A 21,114-nucleotide genomic window follows, 5' to 3' on the forward strand; every position below is an offset into this window, starting at 1 on the left:
TATATCTTTTCACGTGTGTTAAATCCAGGATATGAACGGTTCCCTTATGGAAGTTACGGGTATTCCGTGGCATCTCGAACCAAAGCTCTTCTACATGATTTCCATTCCTATTCGCGAGAACTAAGTAATTAGGATGTATGGCGGACACATATTTATGCAGGAAATCAGCCCTAAAATTACGTCGTACGAACAAAGGTTATGGTTCATTATAGCCATATCGAGGTATTTTCGACTAGTGGTCTTGAAATGATCCTTAAAATAACACGCCACTCTCACCACCGGTAGGTAGTCCGAAGGCCGAGAACCTACTCCTTGAATTCGCACGTAGCCTTTCAGTCGGTCCGACACGGGGAACCTAGGTGGCAGGTATTTACTAGATACCAATGAGACGGCCACTCCCGTGTCTATTAGGCCAGATGCCCAGCGGTCTCCTAATTCTTATTTTCACTGTGCGGAGTTGATTATGGTCGGCGCTCGGCGCGTAGTCGCTATCGTAGCTGTTCCGATAGGGTTCCTGGTCTTTTCCTGCCCTTTCTTGAGCCAGGGAGTACGAGCAAATTGAAACAAACTCAGGGCGGGCATTCGGCTTGGAAGAGTGCCAGTCTGGGCGATCATTTCTCCAGAGGACGTCAGGGCTGGTTTGCAAATAAGTCCACTTAGCTCTTTTCGCCAATTCGTATTTGAGCAAGTGATCTCTACATTGTTCTAAATCATCTATGTCTTCGACATTCAACATGAGTTGTTGCGCAATTTCCGGTAATAAACTCGTTCTGAGCCTATGCAAAACCTCCGATTGATCTACTCTTCCACGCAAGAATTTAAGATCTTTCTTTAATTTATAAAGGAAGGCTATGCTGTCTTCGCCCGCTCTCTGGCGACGATGTTCCAGGTCGTAGGCAAGACTAGCACGGTATTGGATAGAGGGGAAAGCTAATTGTATTTTATTTTTCAGTTCCGAGTAGCTAAACGTATTCGCCCTTGCTATTTCCACCGAGTACCAGTTGTATGCTGCTCCCGTCAAACAAATGGGGAAATAATCCGCCATTTCTTGGGGTGTCCAGTCATATATGTGTGCCGTAAGTTCGTAGGAAAACAGAAAATTCTCTACCGCCTCATATTTACCAGCGGAAAATAACGGGATCTTTACATCCGGATAAATATGATAGGGTTGCGGTTGATTAGGTGCGCTAACAGCGTATGGAGCACCTTCAGGTGGTGGTGATTGCTTATTTTCCTTCTAGTATAAATCTGAGACCTGAGGTTTTTCGAAACTGGGCTGAAATGAAGGTTCTGTGACCGGACTAGTTTTAAATTCTCTTTCAGATTTTATATTAATGTCATCTTTGTTTTCTGAACTTGTATCCTGAGTTGAACCTGACTTTTGACTGCTAAATGTTTGCTTTGAATCACTTTCATACGGGGAGAATTCAGTTGCCCTATCCTCTGATTTGTTTGTGGGGGGTTCGATTTCTGCCGAGAGCGTCGCGGAATCTAACCTACTTACAATACTATCAATTATCGATGGTGATTCAGAACCTTGTTCTGGTCTAACTCCTGTATGTTCTGACATGCTGGTGCCACTATCTGTGGACGAGCCTACACTACTAGGTGGAGAGACAAACGATCTTTTCAGGGGGTCATACTGCCCGGTTTCTTGATACTTCCTCATTTCCTTAGTAGCGGGTAAATCGCTAATACTATGTTCCGAACTGACATAAGGTGCACAAAATAAACTACTACTGGGTCTGACGCTATTTTTGGACTGAGGTGTACTTGGCGAAAAAGAAGGGGGTGAAGAAGATTTTGGTTTTTGAATCTCCTTTAAACATACAATTGATGGCGCGTATTCGGCGTACTCAAATATTTTTCCAACGTTCTCTAAAACTCTTGATTCCGACCATGATTCGTTATCGTTTGATGCCTTTTCTTCCTCTTCCTACTTGGGCGATTGAGCGGTAGGAAGGTCCTCATTTTCAGTATCCTCGGCGACTGAAGATTTTGTTTTACTGTCAAAGGTGTTGTCATCCTCTCCTTCACTACCCTTACTGAGCATGAGATCCCTGGCCGTTCTCTGGGGCGTTGATGCTATCAGGGGGTCCCAATTAGAATATGTGAGGTCGTCTCCTGGGCTCCACGGAGGTAGGGAGGTGCCTTCATTACTGAACGAGGTAGGAGGTAACTCTAGGCTTCTTCTGTGGGAATGCTCTTTTTCTTCCTCGGAGAGGGATTCTTCCTCAGCTCGTAGCCTATTCAATTCGTATTCTAACCAAGATGCCCGTAGGATATCATCGTCACCGGATTCGGACGTACTAACGATTCCATCCGACCATCTAACCTGTTTAACTACATCGAGCAGATTGTCTATACTATCTAGGTGCGCCAGTTTTTCTTCCAAAGGCATAACGGGGTCAAACATGACGGGGTTGGTTTGTGTAACAGTGCTACATAGCACTTTGAGATCGGGATTTGTCTCAATTCTGATCATTTTTGGAAACCTAAAGTCCGTTTGAACACTAGCGTCCGTTCTTCGCACGGGAGGGTCAGTCTGAATCTCAATATCAAACTTCCCTATTATATGGTCTGTGGGTAATAATTCCTCGTTGGGAATAATCGGATCTGTCTGAAAGAGCAATCCGATCCTTTCTACACTCGGGTCCGAGCAACGAACCACGGTGGTCTGTACCTTTTTGTTTTTCTTTCCTTGAATCAGGGGCTGTATTAAGGCTCCTATCGCTGGCGACAGGTCAGTTTGTAATGACGTTCTGAGTCGTTCTATCATCTCATCATCCTGACTTTTATTCGAACAATACGAAGGATTTTCTTTGAGTTCTTGGTGTATTTCCTGATCAGAGGCTCTGGGTTCGGTACCTGTTTCAGCCAAGAGAGACTGAACAGTTACACCCGAGTCTTTAACTACATCCCTAATAACAGTTTCAGGAGGCTCCAAGTCAAACTGTTCTGACACAGGTTCAGATGGAATCTCAAATGGTTCATACTTCACTGGAAAATAAATCGCTTCCGGACTAATAGGTGTATGCGAAGAGAGTAAGTTGTCGTTCTTACTACCATCTTCGATTTTATGAGATTCAGTTTCAGTTTCTTTAAGATTAACTAGGTTCGAGTCTATATTTGAGGTAACGCCTGGCGTCGATTCTAACTCAATAGTGGCCCTAGGGTCAACTTGACCAGCTACAATTAGCTCTGCTATTTCTAATTCCTCTTATAAATTTCTTTCATTTCTTAAATCTCTAGCATTCATTCCAGGCGGTGTTTCGTCCATTTCAGAGTCAAGCATTAAGGTTCTAGGCAAGGGAACAGGTTTTTCGGTTGTTCGAGCCGGATTAAGCGCAGGTCCTGCGGGACTAGAAGCCGCTAACGGGGTTGTTTCACAACCAGTTGCAGGCGGTTCCTGCACATCCGAAGTGGGAGTGGAAGGATCTAAGTACAAAGTACGATCCCACATATCATAATATTTCGGAGCATAAGTAGGCAACCAACGGCCGAATTCGGGAGTAGCGTACCCTGATGCTTTAACTTTGTTACATTATAAGCAATACACATTGTCATATTTATCCCACATATAGTAAGTTTCCCTTTCCCGGAGGGGGAACAGGGACAATGCGATTTCCCTAAATCTCGCCAGCGTTGCTTTAATTTCTCAGCAAAACTCATGGCTATTTCGTTTTAAAATCGTTTTTGCTATCTGTAAAATGTTCTCAATATAACAGCACTATGATGTAACCTACTTCCTGCAATAAGTGCATACTGACAGCTACCACAATTTACTTCACGAAAAGTCGCTTCCGCGGGAACTGACGTATAAGTAGATTAAATAAGCATAAATGAAATTCTTGACCTAGTTTTAGATAATAGTTCTATTTCCTTCTTCCTGTCTCTCTGTGATCTATGCGTCTGTAAAACTAGTGTGAAGTTTATTGCCGTATTCCTATCTATCTAAGATAGGAAAAATAAAAGTGACACGTTTTGCAATCAGTTTGCTTCCTTGAATAGGATTTCCGCACTGAACGAAGAAAAATAGTTTTTCTGTCGTACTTAGTTCTATGCTCTTTAGGTTGGTACGAATATAGGTATATATTGGTAAGATTACCATGAACCAGAGCGGGTCCCCTTTATCGCTGTTACACGACTGGGATAGATCGCCACTCAAGGAAAGGTAAGGGTTAGGGAATAAAGAATATAGAATAAGATTAAACACAAAAACTGATTACTATTGTAAGTACTTGGTGTCTTCCGCTACAGAGACAGGATATCTTATTTCGACGCAACACAAGAGTAACAGAGGTTCCGATCGAGTTCCGATAACTGCTTACAGATTATACTCCTAATCTCATAGATTTTTGTATACGGTGAGCACTATTCCTTATTGTACGCCACTGTTCACTAGCTACATACTACATAGCATGCATGCTTCGATACTAAGAGAAACTACTAGCTTTCAGATTTCACTTGGTGCAGAAATACAAACACAAAAAAGAGGATCCAAATGTTACACTTAAACACAAAAACAGAGGGAGAAAACTTAACAAAAATGAAACAGTAGTTCCGAGTCAGAATGGTAGAGGACCACACCGATGCACAAGCCTGGGTAAGCGACAGAAGGAGCGTAAGAGTAGACAAATGATACCCGACGGTGCCTGCCACCAACTGTTACGGTTATTGGAGTGCTCAGTGGCAGAGTGCACCGTTCACATTCGGCGAGTCTCCACCGACTGTTACGAGTATGGGGTGTGTAGTGGTTGAACTCACCGTTTATGCCCGGCAAAACTCTACCAACTGTTACGAGTAGTTGTGGTTAGTGGTTAGCGCAGGCCGCCGATTGGGAACCGGTAGCCAAATACTAACAACTCGGGGGCTCCACCATAACTAAGACGTGTGATAGAAACCACACAGTGTGTGTTCGTGACGAGCGTGAGCACACACTATTCCGCTTAAGACAAGAATCATCAGGAACCCTGCCTTATACGGAGTTAAGAATCGCTTCTCTCTCTCTCTCTCTCTCTCTCTCCGCCCAGCCAGACGGGGCTGTGGATAAATAACATCCCGTATTTAATCTCAGATAATCCTATCCTCATAGATTCGCTGGTATGAAGTAAGGCTGAAAGAGAAAACGCATCGAAGTCGTAGCTCAGTTAATTCGTTGTCGGTACCTGAATCTACCCAGGTTCTATTCTACTCTAGGAGAAGTTCAATGAAGAGAGAAATTTCAGAATAGTAGAGTTTATTACAATTATAGGATAGTATACAGAACGAGTACAAGCGAGAAGACCGAATGAAATGAATATTAAGTTCTCAATTCATACTAAATTCTCAATAAACACTAAGGTCACAATCACTTAGTTGAACAATATTCAAGTCAATGTTGTTTATTGGCTATCCCAAACGACTAAGTTCTCATGTACATCTATGACTCCATCATTCCCTTAACTTCTGTTTAAAGTCGCGAAATAGAATAAAAATCATAAAAGGAGAAGAAAACGAAGAAACGAGTAAAGTCACGCTAAAGTGATTCAAGTTATTCCGAAGGGACATAGAAGTCTGCTTGATCCAGGCTATGTGCAGGGCGAGGCCGGTCGCCAAATTCTAAGTCCGAAAACTACATCTTACAGAAAATCTCAGCGCAGCGGCTAAGTCCACACATACCTGATTGGTATTGGAGACTAACCGAAGCACGTCTGATCGTCTTGGAAGTCGGAGCAGAAATGAAGACCGGAACTGATCAAGGCCGTTTTCGCCTCCTTATATAATACCTGCTCAAGGTCGACCTTGGACAGAAAACGGTGGGAGGAGGTGGAGTGGGGAGCCAGAAAAGAGAGTGGAAGGAGGGAGGTGGGGGTATGCTTCAAGAGAGTTACCCTAGCGCCATGTTTCAACCTGGTGGAGAAACGGCTAATCCAACCGGCTGTATTTGCTACAGAAATGCTTCGCTAAGGATTCTTTGGATGTTACACATTTATTTTATTTTGTTAATTATTTTTTCACTTCCTTGTTTGTAACCGCTGTGTTACACAAGGTACAGTACGATTTATATTAATTATTTATGCATAATTTCCTCAGCCCTGAAGCCCCTTCTGTCGGCTTCAGCCGGCTGGAGGCCTACGCAACCAGGTTAACAGAAGTAAATAACGCGTTCCCCGATACAGCCATCCCGAACCTCCTCCGTCCGTTCAATGCCTCCACGTTCCCCACAAGGAACGCGGAGTTCACAATCCAGGAATCGAAAGCCGGCCATCAGGCTTACGCGCGCCTTATGGAACAATATTATATATATATATCCCGAGTTATCAGTTTTTCCGACTCGGGTACTAGTCTCCACGAAGCAATAAGAGCAGATAGGAACTGGTACAAAGCGTTAGGTCGTGTTTGCAGTTGGGACAAACTTGCAGCATTAGGAGTCACTTAAGCTATGAACACTACAACCAAATTGGGACAGTGCACTATCCCTTCCAACAGCGTATAATGAAGGATAAAGGCAAAGTTTGAAGTTGCATCTAGTAAGCTACACTTGAGCAATCCCTTAATTATACAGCAGCAGCTCTCAAAATCTGATTAGGTAGTGGTAACATTGAACTTACCTCAGCTAAATAGACTTAAGGAGTAAGAAGTTGGCAGCTTTATTATTACCATACCAGCTTGTCAGCCGCTCTTGGTGCGTTAGAGAGTAAAGTAGGCGGTTCCCAAAAAAGTGATAGATGTATATAAACAAAGAGTTAGCTAATTATCAACATCATAATCAGACAGTTGAATCTGCAATGCTCTCTAACGGTATAAATACGCGTTCCAGTTGGAAATATGTCCGACATGAATGGGTGTACGTAATAAGCAATGAGCTGCTGATATCTAAGAGGCATCATGGTGCCCTCCACAGGATAAAAAGCCCATGGATAAAAAGGTGAAGGTTCCTCTGGAGCCACCACTAGCCTGTCGTCATCTACTCTAAACATTTAGAGCAGTTGTTTCCCTGGAAGACGACGGATTCTGATCTGGTCATTGACGTCATGAAGGCACTACCATGATTCATCGGACCACACAATGTTGCACCATTGCTCTGCTGTCCAATGACGATTGGCACGTACCCATTCCAAGTATGCCCGTTAGGCTAAGGGAGATAATGATTAAAGCAAGAGAATGATGATGGAAGAATTGGGGAATGAGAATGTGGAGGAAACGGGAGTATCCCGAGGAAAACCTATGGACACGATATTGTCCACCACAAACATACCTGGCCGGAGATCAAACCAGAAACTCCACGCACTAGAGGTAAGCGCTCTACCACTGAGCCATCGTGCCCCTCCTCCCGTTATCGATTATATTGTGTGGTTTACACTGGTATACGTGTGGGACATCAGAGGCGGAGCGCCATATCTAACAATACATGATGAATGCATGCTCAGATACACTCGTGCTTTATCCACTGCTAAAGTCTGTTAAAATCTGCTATTAATTGTGCCACAGTTTTTGTTCTATCTTGTTGCACCAACTTCGAGTCTACGGCGACCGACATTTTTAATGAGGCGAGGCTGCCCCACTTCTTGTGGTTTGGTTTGATGCTGGTTTCACTATCCTTTCCTTTTCGTGGAACACATTAACCACGTTGTACCGCGAAAACAAGATGTATCCAATCAAATTGGCCTTCCTATGAAGGATGCTGGGTAGAAGTGTCCTCTTATTTCCTATCCGTTTTAAACCATCTTCGTTTGTAGCTCTCTCTGTCCATTTTATCTTCTCCATCTTCCTCCAACACCATATTTCGAAGCTCCCTTAATGTTTCTTCTCTAATTTCCGTAATGTTCAAGTCTCTGAACCATACATTCCAGTGCTCCAGATATAGCACTTGACCAACTTCTTTCCAAGTCCAATATTTAGCCTGCTAGTTAAGAGTATAATTACATATCGTACTATAATTACTATAGCTAGAATAACAACACTGATACGTGCTTTGTACAATATATATATATATATATATATATATATATATATATATATATACAGGGTGATTGAAAAGTACCGGAACTTTTCCCGCCGCGCGGCTCCCTGGCGTTCGAAAAATATGAGGGGTGGGGGAAAATGTACGCGGGACCTTCCTCTTTCAAGCGGAACTTGGCCCAGTGCGCTGCGAGCAGCGGTTGAGAAAGCATCGCTGTCCGCGCGAACGTCGTTTTGGTCGTCGGTCACGTTTTTTGAGCGCCGAAAATGGAGTCAAAGATTGACCAACGCTACGCCATCAAGTTTTGTGTCAAACTAAAAAAGACGTTCATCGAGACCCAGGACCTGCTCAAGGAAGCCTTTGGGGAAGATGTGATGTCCCGTACTCGGATCTTTGAGTGGCACAAGGCCTTCAGGGAAGGCCGGGAGGACGCCGATGACGAACCACGCTCTGGGAGGCCATCGACGTCGAAAACCGATGAAAACGTCGACCGAGTTCGCGAATACCTGAACCTGGACCGACGCACAACCCTCCGGGAGATCAGCGAAGAACTTAATTTGACATACTGTGCAGTGCAAAAAATTGTGACTGAAGAATTGAACATGCGGAAGGTGTGCGCCAAACTGGTCCCCAAGGTGTTGACCGAGGAGCAAAAAGAACTGCGAGTGAAAATGAGTCGTGAAGTGCTGGATTGTGTGGAAGCCGACGAAGAGTTATTAGACAGTGTGATCAGTGATGATGAAACATGGTGCTACGAGTACGACCCCTCGGTGAACTTGATGGCGTAGCGTTGGTCAACCTTTGACTCCATTTTCGGCGCTCAAAAAACGTGACCGACGACCAAAACGACGTTCGCGCGGACAGCGATGCATTTCCCCCCACCCCTCACATTTTTCGAACACCAGGGAGCCGCGCGGCGGGAAAAGTTCCGGTACTTTTCAATCACACCCTGTATATATATATAAATTGTACAAAGCACGTATCAGTGTTGTTATTCTAGCTATAGTAATTATAGTACGATATGTAATTATACTCTTAACTAGCAGGCTAAATATTGGACTTGGAAAGAAGTTGGTCAAGTGCTATATCTGCAGCAGTGGAATGTATGGTTCAGAGACTTGGACATTACGGAAATTAGAGAAGAAACATTAAGGGAGCTTCGAAATATGGTGTTGGAGGAAGATGGAGAAGATAAAATGGACAGAGAGAGCTACAAACGAAGATGGTTTAAAACGGATAGGGGAGAAGAGGACACTTCTACCCAGCATCCTTCATAGGAAGGCCAATTTGATTGGATACATCTTGCGAAGAAATTGTCTTCTTCAGATTAAAGGACAGCGAGGAATAGGAAGAAGAACACAACTGATCGATGATTTGAGGAACAGAAGAAAATATTGGGAGTTAAAAGAGGAAGCTGAAGATCGAAAAAGGTGGAAGAAACATTTCCAGGCCTAAATCTAAAATTTGAAAATCTCTTCAGTCCCAGAACCTGCAGAAAGGCAGAATTCTTAATAATAATAATAATAATAATAATAATAATAATAATAATAATAATAATAATAATAATAATAATAATAATAATGTAATTATAATAAAAACAAATATCAACTTTGAAATTTCAGCGTTCATTATAAACTTCAACTCTGAAAGTGGAATTTGTTAAATTCCGTTAATAAACTTAAAGAGTAATTTTCACCAAGTAGGGTTCAATTAAGACTTTTTATGCTCGAAAAGAAAATTGAAGAGAAACTGCTGAAAAAAAAAAAAAAAGTTTGTTGCAATGTTTTTAAATAATCCTCCTAAAGTATAGAAGTTTATGTTAACGTCTGCAAAGTCACTAATTGCCACACGACTCCCATCACAAAAAGTACAACGTGAGTTCCTTAGACATCATTCTAAATGAGTTCCTTAGACACCATTCTCTCTTTGTAAAGTAATATAGGCCTAATTTACCCTAATATTTCCAGTTGCATGCCAGACCGCTCTCAATCTGCACATTGTGAATATTTTTGGTTATTAAATTAGTATGTGTTTTCCTTATGAAATGAAAATGAAATCTTTGAGTTTACTGTCCCACGATTACGCCCGCTAGTTAAGGGAGACAATGATTAAAGCAAGTGAATGATGATGGAAGAATTGGTGGAATGAGAAAGTGGGAGGAAACGGGAGTACCCTGAGAAAACCCATGGAAACTATGTTGTCCACCACAAATTTACATTGTCAGGGACAGAACCAGGGACGACGCCATGCACTAGAGGTAAGCGCTATACCATTGAGCCACCATGCGCCTTCGTGTTCTTATGTTGAGCGTGAAGTTGACAGCAGCTCAATTAAAAATTGAGCTAGAGTTAACTCGGTTTTTACACTGAGTTTGAGCTGAGTTATGGTCGTTTATAAAGTGAGCGTTTACAATCCCAATCTGTCCTTAATGTTGACATAAAATTAAAGTTTACGTATAATACACTATTATTATGAATGGATAATTCACTAGTAATGCAACTCTGATGAGACTATTCCTGGTTATAAAGAATACATATCCAACGAAAAAATTACACTAGGATTACAATTTTTACACATTAATTAACCACTAATTTTCTAACATGTAACTAGGGTGACCAGATTTTTTTAAATCCAAAAGAGTATATCCAAAAAAACAAATTGACAGTAAGTATAAAGACAAGATGAATTACAGTATTTTATCCAATGCGCATGCAAATGAGTTAAATACTTCATTATCATTCATACTTCTGCGACGATCTTGCTTTCTTGAGTAAGTTAATGTCATCCTTTATTGCCAGTCTGAACTCTTCACATGTCATGCTTACATTGAACTTCACTTTCATCACTTGTTCCAGTGTCGACACTGTGAGTTGACTTTTTTCCTCGCTCCAGTAAGTGTTAGTAGCACTGAAGAGCCTCTCACAATTAACATTAGTGTCCGGTAAAGTAAACAAGAATTGCACGAGTGGCACAATCACTTTTTAATTTGACCCATCCCGCACTAAATCTTAGTACACTATTTTCCATTTGCCCATCATTGTCTCTCTTTTCTCTCCCCATTGTTCAAGGTGTTCTTGAACACATCTGGATATTGCACAGTAAGTGTCAAAAATATCATTATCACTGAATTCCAACGAACTGTCTACATGTTTTACCTGCTCATAGAAATATGCAAACGACTCCTGAAATTCTTCATAGATAACTGATGTGTCAGGTAGTAAATATTTCATCTTGTTTACTTCTCCGAAAAAACGTTGTGACCACATCTCTAAGTATATTATCACTTCAAAGTAAAATCTTCTTGACACTGAGTAGACATATTCCTCTTTTATATTCCCTTCTTTTACAAGTTTCGTAAGTAAATTTCTAGCAGAAAACAGAAAAAAAGTTTTGTTCAATTCTATCTTTGTATTTCCTCAGAAGTTCAAAATATTCAACAGAAACTTCAGTCGCTGTTATATCCTCCCTTTCAATTTTTGTAATTGTTTCACTGAACAAGATTAGCTGAGCATGCAGAAAATACAGCCACAACTCACTTGTTTCGTTTCGAAAGAAATTGACTATAGCTATTGGAGCATTTTCATCACTCAAAAAGTACCCCTTAAGTGGTTCATACTGACGTATAATTTTTTATACACACAGAAGCAGAGACAAGAATCTCGTCTTTGAGTGATACAAAAGACTCTCATAATGATAGCCAATGAACTCACAAAAGTTTTTCAAATTTTCTGTCCTTACAGTAAAAATACTGAAATGGTTGTATATTTTAAAAACCAAATTCCAAACATCGATCGGTATTACTCTCGAACACGCCACAGAATTTCCATTGTGAAGAATATGAGCCCCACACCCGATAGGCAAAACATTTTTCTTCAACCTGCACTCTAGTTCGCTATACACGTTTCCTGTTGTTTTATTTTCTATGCTTCCAAAATTTACTGGTGCATTATCAGCTACAAAATCGATGACCTTATTTTCCAAACAAAACTGACGTAATGTACCCATTAATACGTTCGACACAGTTTCCGAGGTTTCATTTGACATGCTATGAATTTCTAGAAGACATGTTTTTACATTAATATCAGTATCTACTTCACAGTACCGCACTAAAACAGGCATGAGTTTGGTTGCTTTACGATTGGAAGCATCACAAGCAACAACAACGAAAGAGCCTTTTTAACACTATTACTTAAAATATTTTCTGACCACACTCCCACCACATTTGTTAACAAAGCCTCCGTTTTCGTTCTCGCACATGCAAATTTTTTATTCACTGTTGATTTCAAAAGTTTGCTAGTGCAGTCCATGCTTCTAAAAGAGTGGTTATGTTTAACATTATGGTATGACCACACAAGTTCTAGTCGAATTAAATCTAGCTCTTCTGAAGATTCTGTGGTGAAAAAACCATCCAACTTATCTGCTTCGGAAGTTGATTAGCATTCAGTGTGCGACTTAGATTTTATATGTTGTTTATATCACATTTACTTTTTTTTTTTTTTAAAGAGAACTACTCCTTACATACCGTGCACTATGCTTTGTAAACATCGTTACTGCGGACCCTTTTAATGCAAGGATAGCTTATTTCAAACGCTTGATTATACTGACATTTTCCTCGCGACATTGTTAATAAAATAAATCCTTCCAATCCTCGAATAATGTAATTGATTGAGTGTACGTACGCACGTTAATTAGAATAATAATCACTGCGCGATTCCCACTACCAAAAACTGACTCACTTTGAAGGGAAAACAAAATCCTGTGCCATGAACTGTACGAATACCAGATATAAATTCCGAAAATATAAATCATTCCAGGTACTCAATCAATTTAATTAACAATTTAATAATTAAAACGTTGAAAGTTTGGATAAATCAATCACTTTAATTTTGCCGTCTTTATTATAGTTTTAGTACTAACTAATAAAAACAGTTTAGTTATATTATTTTTTTCTTTTGCAAAAAGAAAATCTAGGAACCCTACAATGCAACGAGGACGAGAAACGCAGCACAGTGCAGCGGGTCTGCTACTACGAAGGACTAAACAGTGCTGTCAACGTCGAAGTTTTTACAGAAAAAAAAAATGCTATTTTCAATGGGAAAATGCATTAAACGTTAAATGAAATTGAAAATGCCATAAAAGAGTATAATTCGATATTTTTGGGAAGAAAAAAGAGTATAGAGTATATGAACCTCGAAAAGAGTATAATACTCTTAAAAAGAGTATGTCTGGTCACCCTAATGTAACCGTAAAATGCTTCTGTATAATCAAACAGCTATTTCCATTTGACAACCATGGTAGTAGCTACAACGTGTTATCACCGTGACAGGAGACGTTAACTCAACAGCAATTGCACAATCAAGTGTAACAGGAAGAACCAAAGTACACTCTGAAGAACTACCAGTTCGCTGGCTAAAGAGAGCACATATAAGTAAGTTATGCACACACAACGTCCACCGGTGTAGTGAGATTACGCAAACACAGCTAATCAATCAACTTGGTATGTCTGTTCTCTCCTTTGCGTCCTTCTGCAGCACTCTGGCTATGAACAATGGAGTCTATTATTAAAGTAGGATGATCTAAACATCATATTATATATATATATATATATATATATATATATATATATAATGTCGTCTTGTATGTACTCCAAGCAGGGTTTGATCCTGCTACCACAAGTAGGGAAAGTAAAACTGCTAAACATAAGGGTTAGGGTATTTGAGAAAGCGTTTTTGATGCGTTACCCCCTGTAGCAAACGCGGCCAAGGTGGCTATTCAGTAATTTTACTTTCACCAGAGTTGTAAATCATACTGTGAGCCAGTCAGGGTTTCCGGGTCTTTTTGCCAGGTCCAGGTGTGTAATAGTAGAGTTCCAATACTCTGCACAAACCATCTTCCAAGCAGCTGTTTCTCGCTACAATCCCCTTGCCTAGCAACAAGTATTTCCTCTTTTTTCCTTCCTTTTAAAATCTTTTAAACAGCAGGCGGTCTATTGTTCCGAAACGCACCAAATACGCTCGAGCTAACGTTTTCTCCGCGTTTTTATTGCTTTCGCGTTTGTGATTAGCCATCTACATTTAGTACCCGGCTATTTGAGGCGATCGCAAAGCGCATTTATTGCTCATGCGTACGCTGACCATGTATTTAAATGTAAATGGCTTATGTACTTTTTTTCGTATGATTTCTCTCCTCTTTTTGTGATTGGCCTCAGCTAGGGTGAGGCGAGGCTTACCTTTTATTGGCATGATACCTAAAAAAAATTAAATCATGCCCTATTCTTTAACTTTCTTCTTTCCTTCTTATTGTTTTTATTTCCCTTTTTTAAAAAAATTGAAAAGATACACAAAGGTATACATACACACACACATACATACATATACATGAGCAGGAAACACTTTGCATAACCTGTAAATAGGGCTGTTCCTAATTCCGGAATTCCGGAATTTTTCGGAACGGAAATTCTAATTCCGGAATCGGAACACAGTTTCAAGACGTTCCGGAATTCCGGAATTTCGGAACATTCCGGAATTTCGAAACATTCCGGAATTTCGAAACGTTCCGGAATTTCGAAACATTCCGGAATTTCGGAACATTCCGGGATTTCGAAACGTTCCGGAACTTTTTATTGAAAAAATAATTTTTGCTGTTACCCCGAAATGAGAGGTGTGCGCAAAGCTTAGCTTTGAAACTGGATATTGATTCCGCTGTGCTGAAGGAAGGAGTTTTGGTCCACGGCAACTGGTTTGTTTCATTCTCTAGATCCGTTCACTGTGAACGATTGCGCATAAGATTTGAAACTCTGGTTATCCATAAAGTCTCAATCATAAGTGATTCAGTGTAAATTCCGTGATTTTGTTGCAGAAATCGGAACATAGAAATTCGAGCTAGTTCTTCCCTTTAGTTTGGTTTATCTTCCGAGAAACACCTTTTTTATAAACCACTTTGTATATTCTTTTTTAAATGAATACCGACTGTACCTTTTCCATTTATACGAGGCAACCCTAACAAGAAATTGAACTGCATATCTTTTGATGTATGGCCATTGTTAAGTATAAGTATCTGAAGGAGGGGCAGAGAATCATTTAAAAGAAAATACGATTTTCAGTAATTAAAGGGATAGGATAGTCTGAAATAAAAATGTACAATTATTATGCTGCTGTCCGTATTATGTAAAAATATGCATTATTGATGTTACATGAACTTTTTGGAAACTAGAATCAGTATTTCATATTTCAGGTTCAAATCACGCAAAGCTAAAATTATTAATGCATCGCTTGTATTGTATTTAGTATACTGCATGCTGCAAACAGCAAAAAATTTCTTAGAACAAGGGATTACTGTTTAATGTTTTTTGTAACTTCTATAATCATGATGCTACTGCTGTTTTTTTTTTTTTTTTTTGTTTTTTTTTTGTTTTTTTTTTTTTTTAATGAAAGCTTTATCAAGCATTATTTGCATAACTTGTCAAAATGTACAACGAGAGTAAATCGAATAGAGGTGCAAACTTTACATAATATCTTATAATTATTCACATGTACGCGCTACTCTTTTCTTGTCCTGCGACACTTATTTGAATAACTAACTAAATAAAGGTGTCTATCAGTTAAATACTAAGCATTGGAACCTACGTATGAAGATTAGTTCTAACTCTACTAATCAAAATTTTATGCAAGGTGATAAATGAATTGTGTGAGTGAAAAACATTTAAAATTGGTTTGTTGAGAAATTGTATTAATCACCAATATATTATCAATGTTGTGAAATTCTGATGTAAAAGCATGTTACTTTCTTTAAACAATTACATTGATACAAGCCAACAGAATATGTACATTTTCATACAAAGCTGCAATATGAAGGGTAGTTATGCATTCAGATGAAAGGGTCTGCACCAATGATTAACTAACAACAAGAAAGGTAAATGTTCAATTAGTATACCCGAAATTGTGAGTAGCGATGGTAAAAGTTAAAAATGAAAGAAATCATTTCGTAAATGTTAATATTCACATTAAAAGTATTAGCCTAATGTTCATATTTCGCTCTTACGAAATAATTAATTTGTATCAAAAACTATTCGTACTTCGCGTAAATTGATCTTTACAAAAATTGATTTCTTACTTTCCTTAAGTAGAAAAGTTGGCGAAAACTTTCTTTCTCCTGATTTCTCAAATAAATCAGATAAAAAAAGATCAATGAGATAAAAGAAGTTTGTTGAGCTAAAAGTCCCTAAAGCCCATTTTATGCGATGCAATTTTCTATGCAATATTGCATGCTAAGAGTCATGCGTTCAAATTATTTCGTGTAATAATAATTAACATTCAACTTTCCATAGTAAATTGCATGTATTTCACCTTGTTCGGAGATAAAACATGTTCAATCTACCATGGAAAGTTGAATTCTAATTTTTATTACAGGAAATAATTTGAATGCATGTCTCCTAATTTTGCATACATAATTGCCTTGTCTAATATCGTCTAAAGTCTACTTTCCCCTAATTTAAAAAAAAAATATCTGGGCATTTATATGAAAATTGACATTTAATACATGCTCTTATAATATTTTATCCACATCATTGTTCTCTAACAGTATTATTTTGTAGCACAGAAATTTTGCTTTTTCTTTCAATAGTAATTTACATTTACAATTTTGTTGCATTATTTGGTGACGTCTCAGGTAGCATCAGTTATACCATTTCAGGGTTTCAGTTGTCAAAATTTTCACAATTATGTATTACTCATGTGTATTCCTTGTACTTTAGATTAAAAGTTCAATAATATAATTCCAAATGACATGACTACAAATGTTTCGTGTGCTCTTGTATTGTTTGCTTAATAGTAAAACAAATATTTTGGAATTAAAATGCCAAACATGTAAATTGTTTCCTTGTTGGTACTTCAAAATACAAAATGGCAATGATTGAAAAAAATGTAAAAGATAAAGATAAAATGCTGTACTTTATTCCAATAATTGTAAATACGAGAATGCATAACTGTTTAAGACATGTTGCTACTATATTCCATGGATACCAAAGTGAAAACGAGAAAGTATTTGCGAGTAAATTTGTGAGATTAAAGCCTTGTAATAATGTTTGAGAACCATTGCCTCAGGACTGTTTCGAACTTTTATATTCAAACTTCGAACTAATATTAATATTACGATTCCAGAATCAACAGTGAGCTTCAAAATTTCAGTCTTGAAAACAGTTCCGAAATTCATACTTTTGAGCATTCCACAATTCCAAACTTTTGGAATGTTACGGAATTTGCGGAACATTCCGGAACTTCGAAACGTTCCGGAATTTCGAAACGTTCCGGAATTTCGGAACATTCCGGAATTCCGAAATTCCGGAACATTCCGGAATTAGATGAATTCCGAATTCCGGAATACGAAATCGAATTCCGAACACCCCTACCTGTAAAGGTATAAGCTGAAAAGAGAAAAGAAAGAATTAGTAAATAATTTAAAACCAGTTCTTTGAAAGGAAATCGGACTTCCAGATTTCCAACTTTTCGTTAGTTGTTTGTTCTGGAAAACATGATCAGATCTGTTTTGGTCTATCTGAATTCCTCTCATTAGCTTTCTAAAATCATCTTATTTGGTCTAGGAATTAATTCGTGCGGTTTTTAATCAAAAACTGAAGCTTTATTTCAAAAACAAATATAAATGAATGCGTTAACAAAAATATTGTCCATCGCTAGTCACTACTTTCTTCCATCTTTCAGGGAATTTACGGATTCCGTGTCGAAAGAATTCCTCATCTTTTGAAGCAATCCAATCAGAGATGCATTTTTCGATATTTTTCTGAAGAAGTGAACCACTGTCCAATCAAATCGTTATTCATGCAATCGAACAAGTAGTAGTCAGACTGAGCAATGTCTGGTGAATACGGCGGGTAGGGTAACACTTCCCATCCGACATTTTCCAAATAGGTTTTGACCGGTTTTGCGACACACGGTCGAGCGTTCTCATGTTGAAAAATAAGTTTATTATGTCTGTTATTCCATTCTGGTCGTTTTCGGGCCACAGCTTGCTTCAAACGCATTAATTGTTGTCGATAACGCTGTCCATTAATAGTTTCACCAGGTTTTAGAAGTTCATAGTACACCACACCTTTCATATCCCACCATATACACAGCATAACCTTTGCAAAGTGAATATCTCGTTTCGATTGTGATGGATCTGGTTCATCTGGCTTCACCCAGGTCTTTTTTCGGTTAGGATTCTCGTAATGAATCCACTTCTCATCACCGGTAACAATTCGATGCAAAAATCTTTTCTGTCTTTGAAGCAGCAATTCGCAAACGGTTTTTCTTCTTTCAACGTCTCTCAATTCTTGTGGAACCCAATGTGACATCTTTTTAATCATTCCCATGGCTTTGAGGCGTTGGGAAACTGTTGTTTGCTCAACTCCTAATGCTTCTGCAAGTTTGTCCTGCGTTTGACACGAATCCTGATCGGGCAATACTCTCAATTCTTCATCTTCAATTTTTTTGACTGTCCAGGTCGCTCCTGGTCTTCCAAGTCGAAATCACCACTTTTAAACCGTGCAAACCACTTCTGACACATTCGCTCAGATAGAGCATAGTCACCATACACTTCCATCAAAATACGATGACTTTCGGTAGCACGTTTCTTCATGTTAAAGTAATGAAGAAGAACTCCCCGCAAAAACACTTTATCAGGCACAAAATGCGTCATTTTCAGTTGAATTAAAAATGTTTCCGCTTCAACCAACTCATATACTAAACAAGATGCGCAATGACAGTAGTTTTCAACGCATCTTTAGACCAACGAAACTATTGGACAATAAGCTAGTTACGCCATCTCTTGTAAAACCGCACGAATTTATTCCTAGAAGAAATATTTTCTCTCTTCTCTCTTCCTTTTAAAACACTTGTTATATTTTAAAATCCTGCCACTACTAGCAAAACACTAAACAAGGCACTATACACAAACACAAAGAAAGAATGTGAGGTTTTAAGTTCTGGAATTGTCATCAGAAACTTAGTTTTTTATGTTTGATTTAATTTTATTCTAATTCTTTATTTTTTATATTTACAATGTAATGTAGTGTGTGGGTCTTGTTAATTTCTTCTTCTTTCATCCAAGGGTAAAAGTGCGGGGGAACGCGTGGGGACGCCGTCCTCCCACTTTCTAACAAAATTACAATGGGCAAAGATAGGCACGAGAGACGGCGTGACGTCATGCGTCCCCCTATCTTTTCAGATCCACTTTTACCTCTGCTTTCATCCTTTCTTTCCTTCCACAAGTTCCTTGATACATGTCTTACAACAAATTGTAATTTTTCTAATTTCATTTTATCGTTTATTATAGTTTGTATATTGTCCCTTTTTAATTGGTCTCTTATTTCTCTTATTTTGTTATTTGTTATATAATTATTGCAATTCCAGAAGACATGTTCTGGTATTTGTACTTCATTACATGTACATTTATCGCAATTAATTATATGAAGTTTTTTCAGATGAGAGTTATACGGCCCATGTCCAGAGATGTATTCTATTAATTCACTGCTTATTGTTCCCATTTCTTTTCTTATTTTTAAGTTTCGGATAATGGTTCTTGTTCTTTGTCCCTTCATTCATCTTTCCACTTCCGTTTAATCAATTTGTTGAAGTCGTCTTCGGTTCTTGGCAATTCTCCCGTGATTTCCAATACCTTGTTTCTTATTATTCTTTAGCCACGTCTTAATACATCTTCTTAATATCTGAAGGTGTATGGGTTCTTCATTGGCCAAAAGTTGTACTGTTTCTGCAGAGATAGTTTTTCTGATGCCATGGGTTATAATTAGCATTAATCGCTGCACTCTTATTAATTTTTGCCTTAGGTTTTTGTTTAGAAACAATCTATGACTTCAGATTCCGGCACAACATTGTGCAATAGCCATTAGAATAGCTTTGTTATACAATTTAAAGATTTTTCTGTCAATTTTAAAATTGTTTATAGCAACTGTTAAGAGTTTGTTAGCTATTTTATCATCTCTGTTGTTTCAGTTGTTTTTCGTAGTTTAGCCGTTTGTCTAGCCATATATGTAGATATTTGAATTCATTCACAATTCCTATTTCAGTGTTCCTAATTTTGATTTGTTTTTAGAGCTCCCTCCTGGCTAAGCGGTTCGCGTACGCGGCTTTGACGTGGGAGACCCGGATTCGATTCCCGGTGGGAGCTCATGTGGTTCGGATTCCACGTTAATCAGTAGGTCCACGTCTCATATAGCCTCGCTGCGGAAAGGGACGCTAAACTCAACTCAACTCTAATTTTGATTATGCGTTCTCTCTGTAGAGTTTGGCCAAATACTGTAATTTTCGTTTTATTAACCGATAGAGTTAATTTATTTTCTATACACCATCTTTCTAGATTTTCTAATATTATATTTCCTTTTTGCTATACTTGTCTTCTTGAGGATGCTGTCATCACAATTGCTAAATCGTCCGCATATCCCACTACGCCAAAGTTTCTTTTAGATTGTTTAGTTTTCTTAAGCATGGTTGGAAAGTAATGTCCCACATTGTAGGTCCACATATTGAACCCTGTGGGCATCCTTTGGTGCTAATTGTGGTTATATCTTTTCCTGGAGATTTTAGTGTAATCATCCTATCAGTACAGCAATCCAGCATGATTTTGTAAAGAGCTTTACTAATTTTTAGTTTTTTGAGTTCTTTAAAAAGTGCGGATCACCATAGATTGTCAAGAGCACCATTAATGTCGGCATAGATAAAACAACTTGGTACTTTTCCAGTTTACCTTCTATGAGGTCAATTAGTCTTTTTACAGCTGTTTCGGTGCTTTTTCCTTTTCTGAAACCATACTGCAATTTGTCATTATTTAAAATTCTGTTTTTGTTTATTCTTTCCATGATGGTTCGTTCGAAAAGTTTACTTATTACATTTAATAAGCAGATAGGGCGATAAGATTTTGGATCGTCATTTTTCTTGTCATCTGACTTTTTGAATATGATTAAATTTGCTTGTTTCCACCTTTTTGGAATTCGTCCGTTTTTAAAACACAAGTTGAAAAGTTTTGCTAGGTATGGTGCCCATTTGTCAGCATTATGTTTAAAAATTTCTGATTTTATTCCATCCGGTCCAGGAGCTTTTTTGTTTTTAAGTCGTTTTATGTGATTTATTACTTCTTGGTTTTCTATTACTTCTATTTTT

At 38.5% G+C, this 21,114-nt stretch overlaps 1 protein-coding gene across 7 annotated transcripts in view; it reads right to left on the bottom strand.

The window, feature by feature from the left end:
• Nucleotides 1-21,114, bottom strand: part of LOC145690200 (uncharacterized) — a 104,648-nt gene that overhangs the window by 34,207 nt on the left and 49,327 nt on the right. The window contains exon 1 of one of the 7 annotated variants that reach the window (XM_081764861.1): nucleotides 13,135-13,369. The exons of the other annotated variants lie outside the window; for them this stretch is intronic. The gene's annotated coding sequence lies outside the window, so the exon portion shown is untranslated. Of the gene's footprint in view, nucleotides 1-13,134; nucleotides 13,370-21,114 lie in introns of those variants that run through there. 7 annotated transcript variants of the gene reach the window in all.

This window comes from Thermobia domestica, chromosome 7 (genome assembly GCF_964235325.1).
Source record: "Thermobia domestica chromosome 7, izTheDome1.hap1.1, whole genome shotgun sequence".
Lineage (NCBI taxonomy): Eukaryota > Metazoa > Arthropoda > Insecta > Zygentoma > Lepismatidae > Thermobia > Thermobia domestica.